Genomic DNA, 16,729 nt, shown 5'->3' on the forward strand with positions numbered 1-16,729 from the left:
TGGAACCGGAATTCTAAAATCGGTGTAGCCGAAATCAGTTAAATTCGCCTGAGCAGTGTGTAGACATCTTTGAGAAATTGTAGTGCGAATTAAAATTTGGGGGTAAATTCCGAATCCAAAAACGAATACCGCTCAAACTGAAATAAATTTATTTGGTAATCGACTATCCAAATCTGCAAACCCGATAAACCTGATTAATTTATGTGAAATGGACATTTTTATACTAATCACCCTGCATTTTCTAAACCAGAAGTCGGATCTGACTAAAAAGTAAGAGGTTTTATAGGATTTTAAGACCTCTCATTTGAATCATAGATGATTCTTAGATTTCATTTGAATCTTAGATCGGTTCAGCCATCTACGAGAAAAATTAATTGCATTATTTTAATTTCGTTTCACATATCATCCTGTGGTTCCGCAATCAGAAGTCGGATCCAAACGTAATTCAGGAACCTTGTTTGGGAGTATACGACTTTTCATATGAATCTGAGTTTGTAGAAAACGGTTTAACCATCTCCGAGAAAATTGAGTGAAATTATTTGTCACACACGCATTTGCTGATCTCGACGAACTGAGTCGTATGGTATATGGAAGTCATGTTCTTCCAGCATTTATTGCTGTAAATAGTTTAAATCAATATAATTATGGAATTACTTCCAACTCGATAATGCTGGTATCATCTGGTTTACATATGCCATATTCGAAAGATTATGTTGCCAAAAATGAACCGTGCTAAAATTGGTCCGAGGCAAATTGTCATAAAAAAGGATGCTGTACACAGTCTTTTTGGTACTTAGAAACAATTATATGTAACAGTAAAAAAATCGTGTTTCATGTTGCTCCCAAGCATTGCTTTTTCATACAGCGCTCAAAATTCCTTCTACTGGAATAAGGCTTACACAAAAATATCGATATCTCCGTTAATAATGGACGGATTTTAACAATCTATGGCTTGTTGGATAGGTATTACCGAGCGAAATCTAAGTCTGGAAACATATTCTGTTTTCAAGGTCAAATGTGACAGATACTGTCAAAATTTTGACATAAAACTTCGTATAACTCAAAAAGTAAACATCCGATCTCAAAACCATTCAATAGCGTTCTGGGTGACGGGGAGACCATTCATTTGCGACTAGTTTGATCAAAATCGGTCCAGCCATCCCTGAGATCTCGACCTCTTAGTTGACAACACACATACAGACACACACACACATACACACACACACACACACAGACATTTGCTCAGTTCGTCGAGCTGAATCGATTGGTATATGACATTCGGCCCTCCGGGCCTCGGAAAATTTTTCGAAAGTTTGAGCGAATTCTATACCTATTTTTTATATATATAAAAAAAGGTAAAAACGGCGGAAGCAAAGTTGTACACCTGATACATTGGTAAAATTTACTGAATTTTATACGTATTTTGCAAAAAATACTGATTTCATACAGATGTTTCAGGAAGTCTGTTTTTCCATAATAGAATGATAGAGGAGCGTGATCAATCAGTTGGACAATAGGGGCTACCCTGGCCGACAAATTTCACTAGGTTGAATCATTGAAAACATGCGTAAGTTAAACTCAGTAGAACTAAAACTCTTGAACTTCCAGAATACACCCAAAGTTTGTAGTACATGTCATCATTTTGAACGATAATAACAACCAATCGATACGGAAACATTCAACTTAAACATGAATAGCAACGTCGTTTCAGTATTTCAGTAGCGTACTATTGAAAAATTGGTTTATCATCTTTTAGTCACTTTTGTCACTGGCTGCCTACGAACGAAACATGTAGCTTGTGTAGTGTCAAAACAGAGTTACATCCCTTCGCTCGCTGGATATTCACTTTTACGCGGTGTATGGATGCCATTTTCCGTCTGCTGCATAGTGTGTTCGCTTGAGTATATTGAATAAAGATCAGCTGTTGATTCTCCAGTAACTAGTAGGCCAATTTAGAACTATCGGCGATAGATTTTTCGTACCTAATTTAGATCATTAGATGCTTTTTGTTGCTTATTTTAATCATCCGAACCTCAATAAACTGCAAGTGGCCTTATAATTTTGAAAAGCCATTTCTCCTTGAAACGTTCTATCATAAAAGTTTTTCAGCGAAAACTCTTGGGCCCTTATTACCGTTCTCACTTCCACTTTCACATTCACTTCACTTACATGTCACTTCACTTTATTTTACCTATTACCAATATCACGCATAGTGAAGGGATCACTGTGGTGGAAAAAACTATTTTTTTCAACAAAATGTTGATGGCGTGTTGGTAATAAGGACCTACATTCACTTCACTTGATATCCACCGTGAATCCACCCACAGTCACTTCACTTGGTTTTCACCGGGTCACAGTCACTTCACTTGGTTTTCACCGTGTAGTGACACCGGTAATAAGGGCCTTGGACTCACATTCGTGTTTTGCAATCTAATTTCATGTTCCATCGAAAAAAAAAATCCTAAAACTATTCCTTTTTTTGTATCTTGAAATTTATGGGTGGCCTTATAATTTTGAAAAGGTCTGTATAAAAAAAAGGTAAAAAATCGTCCGTTTCTGGAACTTCCAAATTTACTTCCAACAAAGTTATTGAGACTTCGAAAAGCAAATAGGATGATATCGTTCCATGACACAAGACAAGCTTTAAGGCTATAAGATTAACTAGAAGTTATTTGCCGATGAAATTGATTCTCAATCAATCATCGATCTGCTACAAGTCAATCAAAAACTTCGAAAGTAACCTTCGAGTTATAGCACACTGTCCGCTTGTCCGTGAATGCTCAAACAAAGCGAAATCTTCTTCGCCAGCGACTATCATCGATAGAATCTTTTTCTTCCTTCGAGTAGCCTCAATTAACGAGCAAACGTGACTAGAAGATTAAACTCCGCCAGAAAATTTCGATGCTTGCCCTTTCGCTTCTAGCCGCAGAGAAGACGCAGACTTTGCGAAAGACAAAGGGATGGACTCGTTCACGACTTTGACACTTGCCCGAATTCGGGGTCAAGTCATCAGGTTCTGGTTTGCTAATTGACATTCGCTAATGGTAATGGTTTCTTCGTGATGCCAAATGTTTCAATTCAGTACTCTTTTCACATTGTACACGTTCAGTTCGAAGTATCGCTAATGAGTAGTTTGGGATGAAATTGAATGTAAGACATTATTTTTTTTTACCAATCCGTCGATTGCCGTCGACGAGAGTCACGTTTTTCCTGTCCTGTCCAGTTTCTGCTGGTTCGAAATTGATTGTCATGCTCTGTTTGTGGTTTCCACGTTTGCAGTACAAACTTCAATTGATGATTGGATCAAATTGACAAGCAAAATGCGTATTTCGAACAGGAGTGTAAATTTAGGTTTGGTTTTCGGTAATTTCCAGGACAACACGAAGTGTCTATTAAATTCAAAACCAGAACGGTTGCAATTAACGCTTTCTGCAGATTAATTGGAATGATTGGAATGGGTCCGAAATTCAGAAGATTCACATAAAATTACCGCTCAAATTGGCTGCTGAAGCACTGCAATAATATCTGTCTACAAAAAAAAAGATCGTAATTCCACACACACAGCTGTCAGTGAAAATATGGTTCCACGGCAGATGGTTTCCCATTGATTGGGCAAAATGAGGATACCCTTTTTTGCCCTGTTTAAAATAATTACAGGTTGGAAGTTCTTGAATTTGCCAATACCTGTGTATGAAAAGTTGGCTCGATAGGAATCTGCGAATATATTTCGATCTTTGTTTCACTTCATTTTGAAACAATACTGCTCATCGAAGCTTTTTTACTTTTACGAAACTTTAGAGTTGAACAATAGTAGTTCCAAATCATAAATATCCTCATTAGTCACAATCACCACAGGCACCATATGTTTCCAACAACAGATTGCAGAATATACCGCATATCTGCGGTCATTCCGACGACATTGTTCACCATCGGAACCACAACAAAGACGAGATGACGCAAATAGATAATTGTCGAAATAAATTCCTTTTTGTGGCATGTTATCTTCAAGTTTCATCTCACCTTTTGAGCCGTATGACGAGTGCCATTCCCTGTTTCAACGTTCGTACGGTCATAATAACTAACGAACAACTTCAGCACCCGAACAATCGAAACAAAAATTACGTTAAAGTTTACGTTATGCCAAATTTGGTTGCCTATTCTTCTTAATTGGGTATTTGCCTTAAGTGTCATTTTATGATGAAATGCAACCTTTTCTTTGTGTCTTAATGCATCGTGATGGACTACTCGCAATGAAAAGGTAGGACAGTGAGGACTTAAACAATTTAATTCATCTACAAGAAGCGTGGAAATTTCCAGACGTGCAGAAAATGTTCGGATTACAGGACAACAAAAAATTTCGCAGGCGAGTGGGTGACACGAAACCCACTTACCCATTCAGCATTCCTTCATTCGTCAACATCGCTGTCATCGTCCACGTCACTGGTGTTGGCAGATGGCTCGAGTGGTGAAACTAATGCATCACAAAAATGAGAAAAGTGAACAGAAAAAATTTAGCCAGCACTCCATCAAAAATCATGTGAATTTTTCATTCATCTGGGTTAGAAGCCTACAGTCTTGGCACCGCTCTAAATTGTGAGACAGTCATGAAACAACGGATCTAAAACGTTTTGCATAGTTCATTGGATATTTCAATTATTCACCGGTCAAAAAACAATGCGTTAGCAGTGCACCTGACGTAGGCAAATGAGCGATCTACAAAAATGTTTCCAGCAAATTGTTAACTTTCAAAGTAGTCTATTATTAATTGTCGGTCTGGTTGTGCTTCGAACATCGACTCAGTATCGTAACGTATCAATATAAGTCTTGTTTACATGTGCATATCCAGCTGCCGAAACGACGATGCACTTCGAAAGGAAATATCGATCAGCTACGTTTCCATTTGAAAACATCTTTGGGTAGCGCCGCTATCCGTTTTGGGTCCGCCCCCGTCAACGCATCTATCACCCGGTGAACATAAACTTATTCGAAACAAAATTAATGATTCCTTATGATGAGATACCTAGTACTGACCTGGAGTTAACAAAATTAGTCATATTTTCGATTGCTTTTGTTACTAGACTTTAAATCTGTAATCAGAAATAGTTATTTCTCAGTCGGTGTTGAACAGTCGTACGCACCACACGCGTATAGCTCTTGGCTCCTGGAAACTTTTTCTGGCTACCTATAGTTTCATTGATTCAAGGCTTCAGTCTTTTTCAAGGCTACCTGAATCACTAACAGTCTTTTTAAAGACTAACAATTAGTCAGCCTTTCTCAAGGCTATACAAAGAGTGATATTCTAATATAATCAGTCTTTTTCAAGACTAATAAATTAATCAGCCTTTTTTAAGGCTAGCTATTCAAAGAACTATTCTTCGAAGTAATCAGTCTTTATTAAGACTACCACAAAATCAGTCTTTATCAAGACTTTTCCAAACTAGGAGTCTAATCGAAGACTAATTTAGCCTAGTTAATTTAATTTCAAATTTTATTCTTTTCAAAAATGCCTGCGTCCAGCCGGAAAGGCAACAAGCCTAAGGCTAAAAATAATTCAATACGGAATAAATCACAATCCGTTATTCAACATTCTTCTAATAACATTGACGATCTTATAAAATCTGAATGTAAAACTAAAAGACAACGGACGGATTTCCCTTCCGTTGATTCTATGCCGTCTAACGATATTTACGAGATTCTTCCTGAATTCGATTGTAGCGACATAAAAGAAAATTCTTCAAAATTTCCCAAAATGGACGCTTGTCGTTCTGAGAAGAAACAACAATCTATGCCACCAGTGACGGTGATGATTTCCGACTTCGAAGCATTCCGGATTGAGCTTTCTACTTTTCTCCCGGAAGTAAAAGTCTCATTTCAAATCGGACGATCGATATCGATATTTGTCCAAGAAACTTCATAAATTTTATCCATATGATATAAAATCAGACAGACCCTTCAATGCTGTCTTGAAAGGCTTATCAGATGATCAAAGTACTGATGAAATTAAAAATGAGCTAAAAGAATTGCTTGGTTATGCCCCTTCCCAAGTAATACTTATGAAAAAATGTTACGAATGTTACTTCTAAACCACGCTCTGGAATTTCCCATGAACTTTACCTAATACACTTCAATCGAAGTGACGTAAACAATTTGAAAACTTTAGAAAAAGTACGTTTCATTTCCCACATTAAAATTCATTGGGAACATTATAAACGGCATAATGGTATTGCAAACTTAACGCAATGTCGTCGTTGCCAAGGCTTCGGCCATGGAACCAAAAATTGTCATATACGGTTTTTGAATTGTGGTAAATCGCATTCGAAAGACGTTTGTCCAATGAATGAAACCACTGGTAAATTTTCATGTTCAAATTTCGATGGAAATCATAAATCCAATTATTTGAAATGTCCTGTCAGGGAAAATATTTTAAACGCTCGTTCGCTTAGACAACAAGTCAAATCAACGACCTTAAATTTACAGAACATACCTGAAAATCAAAAAAACCGTTACAAATGCCACGCCTTACCCTTCAAAGGCACTTATTTATTCGAATTTAAAACAAAAAACAAGTACGCCTTCCAATTCATCTTCTAACGAAAACAATTTATTGACAGGTAGATCGACCTCGTCATCATCTTCCAATGACAGTTACGCTAGTGTAACAGGGAGAAATCTACCACTTAATTCTTCTAATGTAAATAATCAAAACACAGGAATGCTTTGCAGTTCATCTTCTAACGAAAACAATTTATTAATAGTTAGATCGGCCAAATCATCTTCTTCTAATGGCAGTCTACCTACCAATATTCCTTCAATACCATCCGCTTCTTTAAATGAAGTCGATTTAGGCGATATAACTGAAAATAAAATAATCTACCTAAAAGATCAACTTTTTCAAATGATCATCCGAATGAATTCGACTTCATCACTTTTTGAAGCATTTTTTTCGATTGGTTTCGGTACGGTTTATCGTTTCAATGATGAGTCGAATTGATCCGGAAACGCGAAAGAAAATTCTGCACACTTAGTGCTCAGAAAGTCGTGTCACGTACAACGAAATTCCAAAACGGGTGAAAGTGCAGCGCACTAGTGTCAAAAATATTATCGAGAAGTTCGGTAAGACCCTTTCGATGAAGGATTTGCCCCGATCCGGTAGGAAAACGGGTCCCAGCCAGCCCGGCCGAGACTTAAAAGTGGTTGAGTACATCAGGAAAAACCCATCGGCGTCGACGCGGGATTTGGCCAAGCAGTTCAACACCAGCATCGGGATGATTCAACGGATCAAAGTTCGGAACTCCCTGAAAACGTACAAGAAACAGAAGGAGCCGAAAAAGTCCCTGGTACAGCAAGTTCAGGCCAAAACAAGAGCGCGAAAACTGTATAACCGGATTCTACAGAATAAAGACGGATGCATCCTGATCTACGACGAAACCTACGCCAAAGAAGACTCTCGAGCGCTGCCCGGACCGTGTACCAGGACCTGGATGACGCTGACACCACGGTGGCGATGGAAAAGTTTGAGCAGAAGGTTGGTCTGGCAAGCAATTTGTACCTGTGGTTTGCGGTCGTCGATTTTCTTCACGAAGGCCACAATTAACTCCAAGGTGTACGAGGAAGAATGTTTGAAGAAGAGAATGCTGCCACTGTACAGAAAGCATAAGGCTCCTCCTCTCTTCTGGCCGGATTTGGCTTCAGCCCACTACGCCAACTCCGTTCTACAGTGGTTGTCAAAAAATAATGTACAATTCGTGGAAAAGGACATCAACCCACCGAACTGCCCGGATCTTCGCCAATTGAAAGGTATTGGGCAATCGTCAAGCGGCACTTTCGGAAGGAAGGTACAGTGTCACAAAACATGCAGGAGTTAAAAAAAACTGCACAGCTGCCACCAGGAAAGTCACAAAAGTAACTGTGCAGAATTTAATGAAGAATGTTAAGTCCAAAGTACGAGCGTTTCACAAAAACTAGGATTTTCTTCAATATAATCAGTGAAATAAAAATGTAAAAAATGTAATTTTTCTACAATATATCGAAAACTGATGTCAAAATATGTTTTTTTCGCTTTTTTATTCAATAATCAATGTTGCTAACTACTTTTCGATACACTTTTTAGTGGAATTTTCATAGATCTTGAAATGAAAATCTGAAAAATCTGATCTTGAAATTTCCGAAATCGAAAAAAAATTGATGCCAAAAGGCTTAGAATTGCATGATACTTCGAGATTTAGTGTCATCTCGAAAAAAATTTTTTTTTTGGGACTAATTCCCAGAAAGTTGATTTTTTCAAAAAAAAATTTTTTAAGGGGACACTAAATCTCGACGTTTCATGCAATTCTAAGCCTTTTGGCATCAACTTTAAGCCATTTTTAATGATAACTAAGTAATGATGTATTTCAAATTTGATAGGAATCTCGTCATTACTGCACCATTACACGTTCATTAAAATGATATTATTTTTTAGTAATGACATTTTTAATGACTCGTGTAAGGGCCGCTTATGGTGCTTTTTCAAGATCGAAAATTGTCAAACCTTTACCACCGGGCAGCACCCCTAACGCATGTCCGATTTAGCTCAAATTTTGCATGAGGGCTTTTTTCGAGGTGCTTAAACTTTTGAGCACTAAATTTACGAAAATAAAGGTGAACCAAAAATTTTGGCACCCTTATATATAAAAGCGGTAAAAATCAACGTGTTTTGTCGGTTACGTCACTTAAACCAGTATATCTCCGGAACCAAAAGTCACAGCCATTAGGTCTTCGAACTCGATCAAAGGTCCGATAGTAGCTTTCAAACGAGCCTAAGTTTGTTAAAATCGGTTTAGCCATCTCCGAGAAACTTGCGCGGTAAAAAAATAGCACGTTTTGTCGGTTACGTCATTTATACCATCATATCTCCGGAACCAAAAGTCACAGATATTTGATCTTCGAATTTGATCAATGGCACGACAGTAGCTTTCAAACGAGCCTAAGTTTGTTAAAATCGGTTCAGCCATCTCTGAGAAAATTGAGCGCGTATAAATAGCTTCGAAAAGTGCACACACATACACACACAGACATTTTCCGATCTCGTCGAACTGAGTCGAATGGTTTAAAACACTATGGGTCTCCGAGGTTTCGTTCGAAAGTCGGTTTTTCCAGCAATTCTAATACCTTTCTATAGAGATAGGCAAAAACATGTAAAGAAATTATGATATGGCAGGCTATATGTGATTTCGGCAATCTACGACCCGATGCTCACACCAACAACACCTTTTTGAGCTTCGGCAAAGACAAAGCAGAGAAAATTGAAATGAAACTTAGGAAACATGTCATTGGGCTAAAGTATTTAAAGTAATAGAAGAAAGTACTAGATATAAAATGAAATACTAGAAAACATGCCTATTTATATTACAATCAAACAAGTTCAAATTAACTACAAACATTCCAACTAAATTGTATTTGGAAATGAAAATCGTTGATGACTTTTTTTTACTGAATAAGTAAAGCGTATTTATGATTAACGACATGGCCGACAATCGACAATACTCTTGAAAACATAAAATAGTAAGGCTCAACCGAGAGTTTTGTTTTAAAAGTTGCAGCAACAAACAAATTTTGTTGTTGGCCTAATGATAATTCTTATTAACTAACGTAGGAATTATATTATTTTAAAAACTTAAACGTTTCCATTAACATTTTCGCAATCCGAAAATTGAGGCATAATTTATGAACGGCTTTATTGTTTTGAGACTGAACTGTCTTACCGTCCACAAGAACAAGTGCCAACGTAATGCTACTTTCACCTAACTGAAGCCATACAACACAAAAGAATTGAGTAAAGGGAAACAGATAATTTTCACCTGCTTAAAGGTTGACAGCAATTAGCCATTCGGTGAAGGCATATTGAAATAACGGCTGGAATGCAGCGCTGAACTTCGAGAAATTTTCGATGATTATTATATACGTTTGAGCGAATTATTTTTCACTTGCGGTCCACGTGAAAAACACTTGAAATTGACGGGCAACAATCCCTACTTGATACATTATTTTTAAATCGTGAACTGACAAATCTAAACATTTTAGAGATGTGTAGCATCATACGTGCTTTTTGAATTTGACATTTACTTTTCAGTTGTAAAAGTAGCATAGAAGCCAGAGGAACAGAGTATAAATATTTTGCTCGTGCTTCGTGAAAATCCGAACTACTCACACGTCAAGTTGGCAAACTTGTGGAAAGTGGTCAAATGAACAGTCAGAAACGTAATTAAAATGTTGAAAGCCAGGAAGAATGGATCAGAGGGAATAAGGAAACCTGGAGGGCGTAAAAACGTAGAAAAGAATTATCAGCTAAGATTTTAAACAGCATTCTGAGCGAGAATATTACTGAAGGTGGAAATATGGCAGAGATTTTTAAACACATTAAACTGTCAACAATTACATCAATCATGAAATTTATGTGTAGAAGTTCCTGCCAATCCGTATGCTGCCTTTCCCCAAAATTGTTTAGCTCTATTTTGGCTGGATCTGGCAACTTGCCATTAAAGGAAAAAGGCCATGAAGTGGTATAGCGTGAGAACGTCCAAGCGGTTTTTTGATCGTATCACCCTTCAGAATCATTTGGAAACAATCGATTTGCTTACCTACGCTCCAATCCGTACCAGTTTTAATATTTTCAAATCAACATCTTTATTTCATACCATCATTGTTAGAAATCATCTCTCACGCCCCCGCAGTAAATAATTAGACCCAAGCAGTACCTGTAGATTAATCTTACTCACCTCCAGGGAAAATCAGCTGGACGAGGCTTATTTTCGACTAGCCGTGCAAGCTCAACTTTATAGCTGATCGATAATCACTCGGCCAAGAAAATGCACGTGTCGATAACGATGGCTTCGAATGGATCGTTGAATTTAATTAAAAACTTTTCCAATTTTCACGTTTGACTGGCTAGCAACGCCGAACCGGAATAGCACTTATTGAATGTTGCACTGCCCACCAAAGGACGGATTTAAATTTGCACTGGAACCACCAAACATTCACACAAACACATCGGCACTTTCAGCAGCGCATATTTTTGTGGGCCGTGTTTTTTTTAAAAAAAATGTGCTTCCCACGTGTACGATTTTTCTTCCTACTTTCTCGTTTGACGAAACGCTTCCTCTGGGGATGACACTTTTTGGATTAATATACACTTACTGCTCCCAAAGACGAAAGTTAGTCGATAAAACTTCCTCTCGATTACCAGCAAACTGTGCTGGTTCAGGTCCACCGTCTACCGTCTACGTTTCACAGTCTGCTCAATGTTCTGGAAGTAAAGGAAAATGGTATATAATTTCGTATTCCGTGCAAAGCAAGTTGTTTAAAGGTAATTTGAAAATTCAAGTTTCTTCGTCAGAAAATTGTTCTGAGCCACAGTGCTTTACGTAGGTTGGAGAAGCTGGAGATCTAACTAAAGTCTGTCGTAAAGATTATGTTCGAAAAATTATGAAGCGCTCAAAAATGTACAAACTATATATTGTTTTAGTGAGATTGATTACAAAATTTCAATGAATAAAGTACCAGATATTACATCCATGTTGCCGTTCAGTTGCGAATTTATTTAGGAGAGATTTTTTTATTAATGAAAATATATTAAAATCTTGCACGAATCACTTCGGTGTCGAACTGAAGCGTAGTGGAAATTCAGCATCGAAATATTTGTGGGTGAAAATTCGTCATCAAGTTTCGCTGACACAAAAAATCACTTGTTATCTTCGAGGTTCAGAGTTTTGTGGATGTTTGTTTCATGAATGAAAATGTCGGAAGTGATTTTTTCAGTCACTGAGTTTTTTTTAAATCTCTTGAACGGTTTTTTTCACGAGTGATAGTGAAATGAACTTTTTCTGGACAGGAATTTTTTAAATGAACTTTTTCTGGACAGGAATTTTTCTGGACGGGCACTGATAGTTGCCTTTAAAGCATAGCGTTGCTCGATTTACATTAATTAAAATTGAAGATTTGTTAGGAGAGAGAGAAATGTTTCAGTAAAGAACATTAATACAACTAGTACTTCTGTGTACATACAATTCAAGCAGCTAACAGCCGTCGAAAATTTTTCTGCTCGAATATATAATGAGCATGAAAATGCTAGACATAAGATATCACCTATGTTGTGTAACTCGATGCCCAAATCAGATCCGAATATGATTATTCCTTAATTTCAAATTTCTTTTCAACTGGAACAATGTATAACTGACGTATCAGCCAAAGAGAAAAATTGCTGAACATCTCAACAGTATGATAGCCACCATTGCCGGTCGACCCTGTCACAGAGAAGGACAAAGGACATGGAAGAAAGGAAATGTTGATGCTTCGCCTACTTTCCGGAAGGATGACGACTCATCGTTCTCTTTTATAGGTACCGCGGGGTTGTAGATTCGGGTAGGTATGAGATCTAGGATTCGCTCTAAGCTAGTGATACGACCATGTGATAATATGGAACATAAAATGAAAAAGTTGGTTTTCATCATTAAGGGCAAACATAAAATCTAGAACCAACTCACCACCTACACCACTCTAATTGAATGCAATAGGTTTTATAATTTTTTCTTCGAATCACGAGCCTCTAAATGAAAAATAAATTTAAATTTAAACTTCTACTTAGCATAAAAACACCCCGTAATTGCTATCATTAATTTGTTATAGTTTCTATACGAGGATTGTTATGTATGTATTTGACCTAAAAATGAAAACAGTATTATATTTGATCGGAAATGGTTTTATTGTTATTCAAAATATTCCCCTAGATAATCAATGCACTTTTGCATACGCTTGAACCAATTTTCATAACATTTTTTCCACTCTTCTTGAAGTACCTCCCAAAACATTGTTTTTGTACGCTTCAACAGCTTTTCCAGGAGTATTGAATCGCTTACCACGCAGTTTATTCTTCACGGAAGGGATCAAATAGAAGTTGTAAGGAGCCAAGTCAGGTTTATACGGCGAATGGCCCATCAAGTCGACTCAAATGTTCGGTTGTTTGAGCCGATGTGTGAAAGATTGTATTTTCGTGATGAAAAATGATTTTGCGTCTTGCATTTAGTTTCCTAATTTCGCGAAAAACTTCTGGCAAACAAATGGTAGTATACCAATCAGAATTGACGGTCTGACGATCCTCTAAAGCAGGGGTTCCCAAAGTGGTCGATATAGACCCTTTGGGGTCGATATCCTTTTTGTGGGGGCGACGTAAACGAAAACTGGGGGTCAACGAGGTAAAGAAATCGACCCCCTATGATATTTGAAATATTTCGTTTTACATATCATCCTGTAATTCCGGAACCAGAAGTCGGATCCAAACATAATTCAGGAACCTTGTTCGGGAGCATACGACTTTTCATATGAATCTGTAGAAAACGGTTGAAAAAAATTGAGTGAAATTATTGGTCACACACGCATTTGCTGATCTCGACGAACTTATTTGAATGGTATATGGGTGTTATGTTCTTCCAAAAAGTACTTTAAAACAATATAATTAGGGAATTGCTTTCAACTCGAAAATTCTGCCATCATCTGGTTTACATATGCCATATTCGAACGACTATGTTGCCAAAAACGAACCCTGCTAAAATCGGTTCGAGGCAAAATGTCATGAAAAAAGGATGCTGTACACAGTCTTTTTGGTACTTAGAAACAATCGTATGTAAAAGTATTAAAAAAATCGTGTTTCACGTTACTCCCAAGCATTGTTTTGTCATACAGCGCTCAAAACTCCTACTGCTGGAATAGGGGGAAAAGTCGCTTACACAAAAATGTCGATACCTCCGTTGAAAATGAACGGATTTTAACAATCTATGGCTTGTTGGATAGCTTACCGTGCGCAATCGAAGTCTGGAAACATATTCTGTTTTCAAGGTCAAGTGCGACAGATACTGTTAAAAACTGAAAATTTTAACATTAAACTTCGTATAACTCAAAAAGTAAACATCAGATCTTAAAACCATTTAATAGTGTTCAAGGTGACAGGGATACCTTCCATTTGCGACTAGTTTGATCAAAATCGGTTCAGCCATCTCTGAGATCTCAACCTCTTAGTTGACAACACACATACAGACACACACATACACGCACACACGGTCATTTGCTCAGTTCGTCGAGCTGAATCGATTGGTATATGACACTCGGCCCTCCGGGCCTCGGTAAATTTTTCTAAAGTTTGAGCGAATTCTATACCTATTTTTTATAAGGAGTGTATCGAAAAGTAGTTAGCAACATTGATTATTGAATAAAAAAGCGAAAAAAAACATATTTTGACATCAGTTTTCGATATATTGTAGAAAAATTACATTTTTATGCATTTCACTGATTATATTGAAGAAATTTCCTTCCGAAAGTGCCGCTTGACAATTGCCCAATACCTTTCAATTGGCCGAAGATCCGGGCAGTTCGGTGGGTTGATGTCCTTTTCCACGAATTGTGCATTATTTTTTGACAACCACTGTAGAACGGAGTTGGCGTAGTGGGCTGAAGCCAAATCCGGCCAGAAAAAAGGAGGAGCCTTGTGCTTTCTGTACAGTGGCAGCATTCTCTTCTTCAAACATTCTTCCTCGTACACCTTGGCGTTAATTTTGCCCTTCGTGAAGAAAATCGACGACCGCAAACCACAGGTACAAATTGCTTGCCAGAGCAAGATATTGAATTTCCAAAGAATTTGTTGATGGGGGTCTGAGGCCTAAATTAATTTTAGTAAAGGGATCCATGAACCACAATAGTTTGGGAACTGCTCAGTGCTTCGAGCGCGAACAACTTTTGTTGGATTTGGTTCTTCTTGGAACACCCATACAGTCGACTGCTGTTTAGTTTCTGGCCCATATGAGTAAATCCATGTTTCGTCACCTGTGTAGATGTTATACACCAAATTTGAAACACCTCGATTGAATCCATTTCAGCATTCTCTTTTTAAGCTATTGTTAAATTATGTGGAATCTAACGTGAACATTTTTTTTTTCACGACTAAATGTTCATCCAAAATACCATATAAGCTTTTCACACTAATGCCCAAAGCTGCCTCCATTTCACGGTACGTCACACGACAGTCTTCCATTATCAGATTTTTCATAGTATCGATGTTTTCTGGTAAAACAACTGATTTTGAATTGATCGGCAAGGTCGTTCTTTGAATTCATCGGCGAGTGAACTACGACCACAATTGAATTCGTTATTCCAATTTTTAAAGTCGCATAGAACGGTGCTACACTGCCAAAAGTCGAACTAAGTTGATTGAAGCACTCTTGTCTTATCCACGACGACAATCGTAATAATTCATTGCACGAAAATGTTCACGACTCGATTCCATTTTGTCGTGAATACGACTTACTTTACTATGGGGCACCATTTCAAAATTAGCCATATGGAACAATGGGCAGAACTTAATCGTGAATATCTCGACTTGTATTAATTGCAGCAACATAATTCTTTCACTATTTCATCAAAAATATGATCAGGAATTTAGGATAATATTTTGAACAGCGTGAGATAACCACAAACAACTCAAAAATTAAGTTTTCTCAAAATTTGAAAACAACGCGGAAAACTCTTTACTTTCGTTTGGGTTTTTCGCGCTAGGACGACGATTTTGAGGTAGTCAGGCACATATCTTCAACTGGACGTTAATAAAGGGGAACCGTGGTCGAAAATCGATCATTTCTTCTTGTTCGTTGGATGGAAGCAGACGTCGGAGCGAGAAGACGCATTCAAACAGCGGCATCGGAGAGCGTGTTTAAATACTCAAACTCTCAGGTCGTAGTTCTCATTTGTCTTCCGGTCGTCAAGGCGAGAAGACGCATTAAACCAGTTTCGCATCATGTGGCACTGCGAGCGGATGTGTTGCGGTCTGTACGCAAAGCTAGTTTCAACTCAAACAAGAGCGATTGCCTCATACGACAGAGCTTCTGGTCGTTTGCATTGGAGAGAAAGAAAACGAAAAGTGGACAACATTATATAAAATCAGCCATTCTAATGGCTCTAAATGTTATCTAAAGAACTATTAAGATTACTTCTTTGCAAATCGAAGGTAAATCATCAATTTAGTGAAAATCATCAGTTTAGTGAAAATCCAAAATAATTTGATTTGCTTCGTGCACTTTTCGCTGTGCGAAAATCGTTCGAGAAAAATGTTCCGAACTGTGCTAAATATCATAGAGAATTCCACAATTTGGTCCATCTAAAAGGTATAAAGTAATCCTGTACAGCATCTTGATAGATTCTTTCAATGAAATATGCAAATCCGAAATGAGACAATCGACGTCAAAAGTTTCACAATTCACACGATCAATTGTGCTATCAATTCGAATTCGAAAGTATAAGGAAATCGTGTCAGTTTTTTTTTCGTATTCACGACATCCAGTTATGTCTCTGACATTACACACCCGCGTACTTTTGTTTTGCTGAGGTAAAATTTTTAACTCACTGTAAACAAAACAAATAGCGCCAAATGACAGAATGCCCTGAAAATGGTAATGGGAGCAAAAATTGTACGTCTGCTGCGATCGGTTTTCCGTTATAATGTAAACATTATACAAAAATTCGAACGAGTGCTATTCTCCATTTTAGTCAGATATAGCATAAATTAATTCATATCTGCCATTTTTTCGATGACGATTCCATGCAACACCGTCCGAGGGTCTCATCCCTGGAGTGCCTACCGTGAAGATTTCCGCTGTACATCCCGCCCATGTGCAGGTATAATAATACCCCTACGTTCAAACGGGCAATACTT

At 37.6% G+C, this 16,729-nt stretch overlaps 1 protein-coding gene across 3 annotated transcripts in view; it reads right to left on the reverse strand.

The window, feature by feature from the left end:
* Positions 1–16,729, reverse strand: part of LOC131431572 (protein phosphatase 1 regulatory subunit 14B) — a 154,307-nt gene that overhangs the window by 78,374 nt on the left and 59,204 nt on the right. For all 3 annotated transcript variants that reach the window (XM_058597374.1, XM_058597373.1, XM_058597375.1), the window contains exon 2: positions 10,755–11,281. The gene's annotated coding sequence lies outside the window, so the exon portion shown is untranslated. The remainder of the gene's footprint in view (positions 1–10,754; positions 11,282–16,729) is intronic.

This window comes from Malaya genurostris, chromosome 2 (genome assembly GCF_030247185.1).
Source record: "Malaya genurostris strain Urasoe2022 chromosome 2, Malgen_1.1, whole genome shotgun sequence".
Classification (NCBI taxonomy): domain Eukaryota; kingdom Metazoa; phylum Arthropoda; class Insecta; order Diptera; family Culicidae; genus Malaya; species Malaya genurostris.